Genomic DNA, 10736 nt, shown 5'->3' on the forward strand with positions numbered 1-10736 from the left:
TTCACAGGAGCTCATTGAGCAGGCTGGGAGTTGAATTTAACCAAAGGGGTGGCCTTGGTAGGAAATGCCAAATCCAAAGGTTTCCACCAGTGTCTCTGATCACTGAGAATGGGTAGGCAGAGGAGAGACTGTTAAAACTGATTTTTCCAGAGGCAAGGAAGAAGCAAGTGCCGTCATCCCCCAGACACCGGGTCAGGCAGGGGCTGAGGGCAAGCAGAGGGACTTGACGGGAGAGTTGCACAGATGGTCCAGTCAAAATGCAGAAGCAAGCAGCAGCCGGCTGGCCACTCTGTGGGGCTTCACAGTTCTTACATACACTGCTCATGACAGCCAGACTTCTGACTATCGCATTAATAAATACAAGGAAGGTCCTGAGCTTAACTCTATCCCTATTCGGCAAAGCCACTTAAGCTTGGGTTTAATCCTTTGCTGAATAGGGAGAGGCTCCTGAAATAAGACCTAAGTCAGCCACAAGATAACTGAATTTGAAGGATCAGGGAGAGTCACTCTCGCCTAGATAGAGCTGTGACATGGCACAGTCTGTCCTCTTGGCCAGCAGCATTCGTGCACCTCTCCAGGCCAGCCCACCAGGCACAGACCCATCACACATGACACCCAGTGCTTCTGTCCCTATGTCCCTGCCAGGGAGAGCAGGAGACAAGGCCACTTACACCTTTCTGAAATGATGTAAACGGCTGGCAGTGCAGGAGAGGTCTTTATTGCTTATTGCCCTGTGCCCTGTCTACCCTGAGCGTTGGCTTGGACAAGCCAGCCTAAAAGGTTTAGTGATCCTACCTTGGCTGTATTTCTTCTCTTATCTATGGGCTGCGTAGTTGGAAAGAAAAACCCAAATTGTTTACATACTGGTCCAAATTGCTGCCATTTTCATCTCCCCTTTTTTTCTTCCTTTAACTACTTCAGGACTGGGAGTGATTTCAGTAGGAATAGTATTCTGTATGTAAAGCACAGCAGAGCTATGGGTATAGCAGAGACAGGGCATTGCTCTATGCTCCCGGCAATAAGGGTAGAGACACATGCAAGCAACACATCCTTATTGCTCTGACAGTCATCTTGTTGCTCTTATTTCAAGGGTTTTAAAGCCTGTCAAGGTGAGACTTCATTAAAACATACAAGAAATCAGCAGTCTCGAGAGTGCAGCCTGCATCTCCTTCTAGGTAACAGTGCCAGCCCTGCGTGACCTCAGCTTTGTTTTCAGTCCGGACAATAAGAATATTTATTAACTGCTGTCTCGATTGCTGAACAGCACACAATGAATCTGGCAAGTAAGTTGTGACATTAGCCAAAGATGCCTGCAGTATCTGAACACAAGGGCTGAGATTATTTATCGTCGGGGACCCCCCACGCCTCAATCATATCTACCCGCTCATAACCGTTTATTTTTCTAGCCTCTAGTTCACGGAGCAACAGAGCAGCCTATGTCAGTGCAAAACTGTAGCTAAGGCACTACAAGTAATTAACTTGCAGATGACCTTTTTCTTTGCTTTTACTACTTCCAGACTTTTTTTTTAAATTATTTCGCCCAGCCGTGCGCACAGATGCAAATGAAGTGGGCACCGGTCTGCTTGCCTAGCTGTATCACAAGAAGCCCTCCTGGCTTCTCACATGTCTATCAAACCGAGAAGACTATTTCCACCAGGAGAATCTGCAGCGTATTTTAAAAAGTGCTTTAAAATCAGTGTCGACCCCCTGCTCCTCTGGTTTGGCTGCTGCCATTTTAAGAGATTTCCCTCTTAATTCTGTGCCCCTGAGTCAGGACCTAATCCTGCACCGTCATGCATATGACAGACCTGGTAGGTAAGGAAAGCTCAGACCTCCTACCTAAAAATGGCCAGATATTTATCACTGATTAGCTGCATCTGAATATGCTTGAAGCATGCAGTGCTCTTCAGGCACTGTTTCTGTCTCGGCTCTCGTCAATATTTATCACAATCCTACAGGGGCTTGTAGTGTTAATGCTCTAATAAATATTTATTGAGAAAATTACTAATATAACACTTTCCTGATAAATATTTACTACAGATTTTCTGTCAGGAAGCACACCGGGGAAAAAAAGTTTGCTTTAAAAATCTGTTACTACGAAAAAAATCAATTAGAAAACCAAGCCAAGATAAAAATTACTCAAACAGCTGGCAAAAATGAGTATACAAAATTAAGCATATGCCAGCAAGGGAAGAAGTACACAGCAAAGTAAGGGTTTGCCAGAATAAAAGAAGTTGTGTGAGCTAAAGCGGAGCTGACTCCCTTCCCACTCCCAGTTTCATTCAGAAGTAGACTGGCATTTATTACCAAAAGCTACACATAAAATTAATTTCCTTTGAATAAAATCACATTCTCTTGCACCTTCATTTGGAAATACTGCAAAGCCAGCACTAGTTTGTCTAATTTTCAACAACAGACTGAAAGCTTGAGCTCAGATGTATTTAGGATCAAGTCCTGCTAAGATAACTGAGCAGTTTTTGAAGCACAAACCACATGATATTAGCACAGAACTTACATGCTATCTGTGCTATCACCTTTTCTGCCCTTCATAGCAATGTGTGAATACTTGTATCAATAAGAAAACAAAGATGTTAAATTATCTTTCTGACATTGCACTGAGTTAATCAGGAAGAATTAATTTGCCAGAATGATATTTATACAATAAGGATAAATGGAAAAAAAATTTGAATATTCACAAACAGCGTTCATTTCCCCTGTGACATGTTTAAGTTTAGCAACACAAATGATTTTCTACAGCTGTTTTTACAGCTGTTAACTGTACCTAGTAGTTGAAAACCTGAATTTCTTTCTAGTCATAGGTCATGGACAGTAAGGGTTCATTGAGTCGCTGTTACCTTTCCCAAGGCAGGATCAGCAGAAACTATGAGCAGACACATGAATGAAGCCTATGTCTTCATGTTATGGCACAACTCAGCAGAACACTGATAACATATGAAAAAAAAATATGCATCTGCATTCTGGAACAGGGCAATAGCCAAGCATTTTCAAAACTAGCATTTGCCTTGATGAAGCAGGCAGTATCATCTCTGGAACACAGGCACTTTCTTTAGCCTCCCATACCAAGGGAGAGGTACCCACTCTGGATGATGCTCATGTGAGAAAGTGCTTCTGCTGCTCAGTAATAGCATTCCCATAGTCCACAATAAATGCAGGTGATGTTCTTCAAATGTCCTGGTACAGGATTTCATGCATAGACTGGGTATCTAAAACAAACTCAGTTGCATTCACAATCATCTATGTTCACAACATTGTAACACAAAATGGGGAGTCTCTTCTTTCCAAATGGGGCCATAAGGATATTTGATATGCGACCAGATTAACGGTCACATCTTGAGCCTGCCTCTATCTAGGAATACCAAAGCATAAGGACTTTTTTTTTCCTTTTTTTCTCCATGGCAGGTGATATCTCAGAGTTAGAACACATGTTATACAGAATAAAGAGCCAATTCATAGCCAAGCTTATTCTACAACACATTTTAGAAAAAAAAATAGTAGTTTTCAGTCCTTGCTGCTGTGAATAACTCCCTTAGGTAATTAGCGGTAGAAGAGCAACTGCCCAAACTGTGCTCTCCATGACCTCTATGGCACATCTGCAGGCTCCTCACGACAGCCACTGTAGAGTTTCTCCAAGCTGTGTAAGTCAAATAAGCTGCCGGTCATGCTCACACCAGTTACAACTTGGCTGCTCTGGACTTTGGCCACACAGAGGCCATGCTTTCAGGCTGGCCCTCTCAAGGAAAAGTATCCTCAAAATGGAAAGGAGCCATGGAGTGGTCCACAAGATGCGGTGTAGACAAAGTCTTTCTCTTCAGATTGTTTTGAAGCAACTTTTATCTTCTTAGAACAACTTCTACAGCCCCAGAGAACAGTAGCTATGTCCCAGACTCTCTTCTGATTCCCAGCTGATTCTTATGAAACAGGTACCAGTGTTAAAATACTTTCTGTTTATAGTCTGAGAGGGTGTAGGAAAGGGCCATTAATGCCATCCACTTCCATGGAGTGCATAAAGCAGCGTACAAATGGTCTTTGTTTCCTTGAGGAAGTTTTGACCCTTCCCAATTGTGAGTTATAAATGTTGCTATTACCTTTCTCATTGCCTGCCGAGTTTACTTAGAGCTTTCCCTCTTCAGCTGATAGCCTTGTTAAAACTAACTGCTCTCCATGGCTTTTATCAGCATTGATCGTTCTCTTCTGGCAGGCAGTCGGTGCCCCTGAACTCTCAACTCTTGTATTTGAGTCTGAAAGTTTCAACAGGAATCTCAGGGAAAAACCTTTACTTTTGAACCCGTGCCTGAATGCAGTCTGTCTATTCCAGGAAAACCCCGATCATTTTGCAAGCAAACAGGTTCTGGTATATTTCTAAAGTAACATAAAACAATACATAGAAGACAGAGACAGGTGAGTATGTCTTCCATAAATCCTTTGAGGATTTTGGTACAGAGTACAGACAATTATTTGCTACTATTAAGGGTCTGAATTCTGCTTCTGCCAAGCCCTAGGGTTGTATCATGCATTGGTGCCCTTTGACAAAGAAAGTATTAATGATTCATCCCCAAGAATTTTAAGTCATCTTCCCTGCTCTCATTTTAACCATAACTTACCTATAATCTTAAGTAAAGGCGTATTTATTTTTCATTAAGCTAATCTGCAAATCAAAATGATTCAAGTGATAATTATGAGCATTAGGTAGTTTTCTCTCTTACAAACTTCCTTAGATAATGATAGTTTTTTAAAAATCCAAATGCAGGTTCATATAGCAAATAACATCTTGCCCAGACTTAGCCTTCACAGCACGTGACCAGCCTGCAATCAATACCATAACATACAAGCTGGAATAAAGCTGCTTTTATTCCCAGGGTGAAACTCCAAACTGTCTCAGATTCCAAGTCGACTATGTTAGCAAGATACTGGCTAGTTGTGATCAGTGAAAACTCAGCAAATAATACAGCTGAATAGTGAATAAATCATATATCTTAGTATCGTGGCTCTAAGAGATGTAGAAGTCACACCTTGAAGTCTATGGATTCATGTGTATGAATTATGCATTAAGAATTATGCAAACATAGAGGTGTTTATCCCAGGAGCACGGCACCAATCCTACATGGGAGTTCTCATCTTATCGGAGAGTAATTCCTGCTTTCCATCAGCTAGTGGAAACACTCACATTTTCTAATTTGAAAGCCAAGGGCATGTAGTGATCCTTGAATGGTGGGAAGTGCATTTCAGTGCAAGTTTCTCACATCTCTAAGTGCTATTTTTTTGTGTTCTATGATTTATGTTTTCTTGGCTTCAGTATCTCGGTATTATCTTCCAATGATTAAAACCAGTAGAGCACAGGCTACTATTTTAACCTTCAAAATGTAGCAATCTGTTGGCTTTCTTGGTTTATTTTCCCACAAATCACAGAAGTATGTGACTTTACCCCATTATTCTAACTAGCTGAATCAAGGAATGTCTCAATAATTAAAGTTTCTAGACCCCTTGGTACCGACCAGCTTAATTAACATAGATTATCATGCCCCATAACCAAGTATCTAGATAGCATGTTCATAAAGGTCTGAAGGACCATGGTCCCTATTTCTACTTTCAAGGTTGCCCTTGTCCTAAATTCTTGTTGAATCCTGTCTTACAGAGATTACCAAGAAACCCACCTGTAGCTATTTTACTCATAAAGCTTTTTGGGCTTCGTTAGCAAATTAAAATCTTTATGGGAAAAAAAAATCTGAACAAAGCAACCAGCACGAAGTATCTGAGTAACTAAATAATGTCCCTATTATCCCTTATAAATTAAAAAAAATAAACCAAAATCATGACATAAATTCAGTGGGGAAGTCTATTAAGTCCAGAGTTGCAGTGAAATCTGCTTTGGGCTGGCCATTAAATGATGCTGATTTTTGTCCCTCAGGCAGACAAATTCCTTTGAATAATACGATGGTCTGAGTTGGAAATCTCCAAAGCAGACCTTTGCTCTCCCACCCCTACAGGTATTTCATAAGTGCTATCAGACATTACGGTCCACAGTGGCCCACACAAGTCCAACTCTGTGATACATAAATTTGAGCTCTCATCTGTTCTCTCCAGCATTTTCTATATGGTTCAGCAGGCCTTGACCCTCCTTCCCACCTTTTGCCCAGCATCTTTTCAGGCTCTCTCTCCATTCTCCTTAGAGAACAAGTTTTGTTATAAGTATTGTCTCACAGCAGCCTGTAAACTGTCCCAGCAGGTCCTCTTTAACAGTCAGGAAACATGAAGTAGTTACATTTCCAGATAACTCTCTTGTGTGGCCCAGGCCTTTGTGAAAAAGTGCTTTTTTTAACAAGGTGAAAGCTTTTTTGCATGATGCTCATCGAACCAACTCTAGATCTAGGAGCATAAATAATTTAGATTCATTTTTATTCTGGATCCTTTAATATTCTGTTTCCATCAGGAGGATCTTCACCAAGAAGGACAATTCAACTCAACAGCTGAGACAACTGTGTTTAGGAAGAAAAAAAAACAGCACTCCGGAAATACCTGTCTCCATCAGTTATATTAGGAACCCACCTAACTAGTTTCAGATAGATATCTAATTTTTAGATGGGTAAAGTTAGGTAAGTTGAACTCCACCCATTAAGATGGAATAAGCATCACAGAGATGAGAAAAAAAAAATATTTGCCACGAAAACTAACACGCAACCACAAACATTTGCAATTGCCAAATTACAAAGCCTACAAATGCTATCGGTGTATCAACCGTTACAGACAGCTAAGGCCAGGAGGGACTGCGAGGTGAGAACCCGTAGCGCTGCTGGTAGAAGGATGCTCGACGGATGCTCCAAGGATGCCCGAGGGATGCCCTCGGGATGCCCTCGGGATGCTCGGGGCCCCCCCGGGCGGCAGGAGCCGGAGCCCAGAGCAGGGCGGGCGGGCTGCGGGGGAACCGCAGAGTGCTGGTGCCACCTAGAGGGAACTACTCGCCTAAAAAGTGGGAAAATCATTTCCGCACATGGGTGATACAACATGCCACAGATGTACAGCACTGCGGAGAAAATTCCTTGAGAGAAGGGTTCTTACTGTTGTGCAAAAAATATACGCAATTATGAGAAGTAGAAGCGTACAACTTACATCTCCTCCTCAACACAACCTGCAAATATAAATATAGAAGGTATATTTAAGACGACCAACTGCTGATTCCTCTCCCCTTCAAACCATTTCCCAGCCTCACAGCTGTATTCCTTCCCTTCTTCCTCCAATTATCTGAACTCTGAGGAAATAGCCCGCAAAGTGACCACATCTGGAGGTCGGATCCTGCTCCCCTGTGCTGCTGCAGCACCAGCCGCGGCTGGAGCCACCTGGCAGCAGGGGGTGGCTCAGGCGGCCAGAAAGCAACGACGGTGGGGCCAAGGAAGCCTTGGGGATGCAACTTCACAGTCTTCTGCTATCACCATCTTTTCCGAATGACCCACCTGAAGTCTAGCACCTGCCTGTGTGACTTAAAACTGTTCTGCATTATAGAGGGAAAAGAACCAGCATCCACAAGCAAAGGAAGGATTGGTGCATAAATATAAGTCATTGTCTTTCTCTCACCATTAAATCTGCCACCTACAACCTATGGTTCACTGTGATAGCTACAGCGGTGATGATAACTTGCAGGGACACTATGGAGCTTGGGGGGAGTTGCTGATGGGTGGACTCTGCAGCTCTTTCATAGTAGGTTGAAGTAATTTTTGAGCAAGTGTTCACCAAACATTGCGGATCACAGTGCTTTCCTCACCTTAAGCTGCTGTGCATGGTTGCTGCCGTGGTTGGTCTGCGGGCACAGCATTCATGCTGTGGCTTTTACTTGCCCCACAGGAAACCCCACATGGTAGCAGCACTGGAGTCGAGGAATAAGATATTAAAAGGGACCTGTTCTGTCTGTTACAACTGTAGTTTTGCTCAGACACTACTTTTTCTCCATTCCTACCTATATATGCCGGTAGAGTGCGGAGCAAGTCTTGGCTCGTGCCTACTACTAAATCCCTCTTTCCCTGACTTTGCTGCTAGTAACACTGTAGTCAATACCTCATGGCTGGTGACACAGGGTGCCATGTAGAATTAGTGCCTCAAGCCTACTGTGTGCTACAGACCCACGCATAGAGGATTCCTGTTCTCTATTCCTTAAATAAGGGTTAATTGATGGAAAAGCATTTGGTATCAAACATTTGCTAGTTCACTGACCTCCATGAGAGCTGTACCTCTGAGGCTCTGGGTTAGTTAAATTTAGGAGATGACTGAAGTGCCAAAAAGTTGGGCACCTGTCACCCTAAAGGGGAACACGTCACGATGCACTGCATGTCTCGGTGTGTGTGACTGTCCTGCTGGAGTCCTGCTGTCGTTCATCAGCTCTATCCCCCAGCAGCGTGCCTGTAGGGCCTCTGGCCTCCACTGTCTCATGGGCACTGTAACAGCCACATTCCTTATCCTTCATTTTACAAACACCCCAAAGCCCAAACTGCACAGAAAAATATAACTTCTATGCAGTGGAAGCCAAGGACCTGCTCCGTACTGCTGCAGGGCCATGCCATACACCCAGCCGGGAGTCTTCAGACCATGATTTCATTAAAATGGCATCTGCACTGGCCACCAAAATTTCTGAGCAAAGCTATTTTAAGATTTAAAAGTTTGCTGTTCAGACAAAGGAAGGACCCTCTTTATGGGCCAGACCGTTGCTCCCCCTTGCCTCATCTGTCTTGTGAAAGCCATAAAAAGACCATCCTGCAGAGACAAGGCTGCAATGCATCTCCTTCATATTTCAGATAGGAGCTGAGGCTGAAAAGAAAGATGTACGTCTGCCGTGCTTCAGAGAGACACGCTGCAAGAGTGGACACCCTCCAGCCGTAGAGAATGTGCAGCACAAGAGGACATGGTGCCTCGAGTCAGGACCTGCAGAAGTACATTGCTGCCATGACCCACCGGCTGTTGTGGGGGGCTCCCGTTCTGTCACTGCTTGCAAAGCAGACGTGGCTGCTCCCTGCTTACACATGGCCTCCTCTGCCCAAACCAATCACTGTGACAGCACTTCGAAACATGGCCGTGTGGGATGCAGAAATAAGCACCTGCCTGCGTGCTCCCAGGGACAAGGGTGGCCACAACAGAGTGGCTGCTGCCCGAGCTCCCCAGGGTGTGAGGTAGGGGAGCAGCGATGGAAACACCTCTCCCTCCTCCCCAGCGCTGGGGACGTGGGGCATGCGGGGCATGCTCCTGGGCACGCTCTCCTTCCCCCTGCCCTCACCAGCTGTGGGATTACCTGCATATCACCTGCTTCCCACTCTCCAAAATCTCCACCACCTGCCCAGAGTCTTCATCTCCTGCTGATTACCCAAAACAATTAGCCATTAAATCCTCGAACCAGATTTAGGATGCAGTTATACTGAATTGACAAGAGAATTAGACTGAGCTCCAAACCTTGACGTAAATTATATTGACTTTAAGATATTTACTACAACACACTATGCAGATACAACTGGAGAGCTACCAACACGTTTTAGCAGAAAATGTGAGTTCCAATGATTTTTTCCCAAAGCAATGTTATTGATGTCATGCATGCTTCAGCTGAGCACACGCTGCTTTGCAGGATTCCCTGATAAGGTGGATTAACGCAGTCATACATGTTAAAACAATTTAGGGAGGGTTTGTACCTCTGTTTAGGAAAGTACATTGGTAAAATTTAAAAATTTTCTTTCAATCAAGCCTGATCCACATCATAAAAAAAATACTATATGGGTTTCGTAGCTGGTAGGGATGCAATTAAAGTGCTTATGACATAATTCCATCCCCTATGGGAAAAAGTCATCAATACCTTTAAAGAAACCTTGGGAGGTACCACCATAAAGGCAGCCACACCGGCGCTGTGGAAGCACATTGGTGTCAACAGAAGTTCCTCCTGAAGTCAAAAACCTGTGTGCACTTCAGGCCTGAATCTCAGGGAGCTGCAAGGTGGTCGCCATTGCTTTATTCTCTTTATCTATTGATTTCATGATGGTTTGAAATAGCACTGAAGACTAACAAAATTAGGTTGTTCTATATTCAAAGACTTGGAAATACAGTCCAACTATTTTTTCTGGAGAATCCCGACTTGAAATCTTCACTGACTCTAGAGCATTAATAAGTACTAGCATAACTATGCCCACACCAAACATCATTACTTTTCTCATATATATTATGAAAAGTTTGAAATATCTTTCAGTACCTCCTCGGAGGCAGTGAGTCAGGTAAGTGCCTCAGTGATATTTGATCAGACAAACCAACACCTGAACAGCTGCCAAGTAACAGTTGGGTTTCTCTTATGAAGGGAAGGCTGGACCCGCGTCCCTGCATGCATGCAAGTGGGATGTGGGCAGGACGTTTTTCACCGGGGGTCAGAGGGAACCGTCTCCCCTTGGTGCCAAGCTGGTTGACTTCTTGATTTCTTAGGGCAAAAGAAAGGCAAGGAAAGCCTTTTCTTTCTCGTAATGACAAACCTGATAATATTGTTAAAATAAAATTCTTAATATGGGACCCCACATACATGCACCACGAAGGAGGTGGCTGACGGGTAAGCACGCAACCGAGCTGAGGCCCGAAACGGGAACTCGGTGAGACCAGAGGCAGCTGCGGGGAGGTTGTTTCTGGGTTACCGAGAAGACCACGGTGTAACCAGCGGGTTTGTCTCTCCCAGCGATGTTAAACCTGCGCCGGCTCCCTCCCGCCTCTGA

This window comes from Nyctibius grandis, chromosome 6, assembly GCF_013368605.1.
Source record: "Nyctibius grandis isolate bNycGra1 chromosome 6, bNycGra1.pri, whole genome shotgun sequence".
Lineage (NCBI taxonomy): Eukaryota > Metazoa > Chordata > Aves > Nyctibiiformes > Nyctibiidae > Nyctibius > Nyctibius grandis.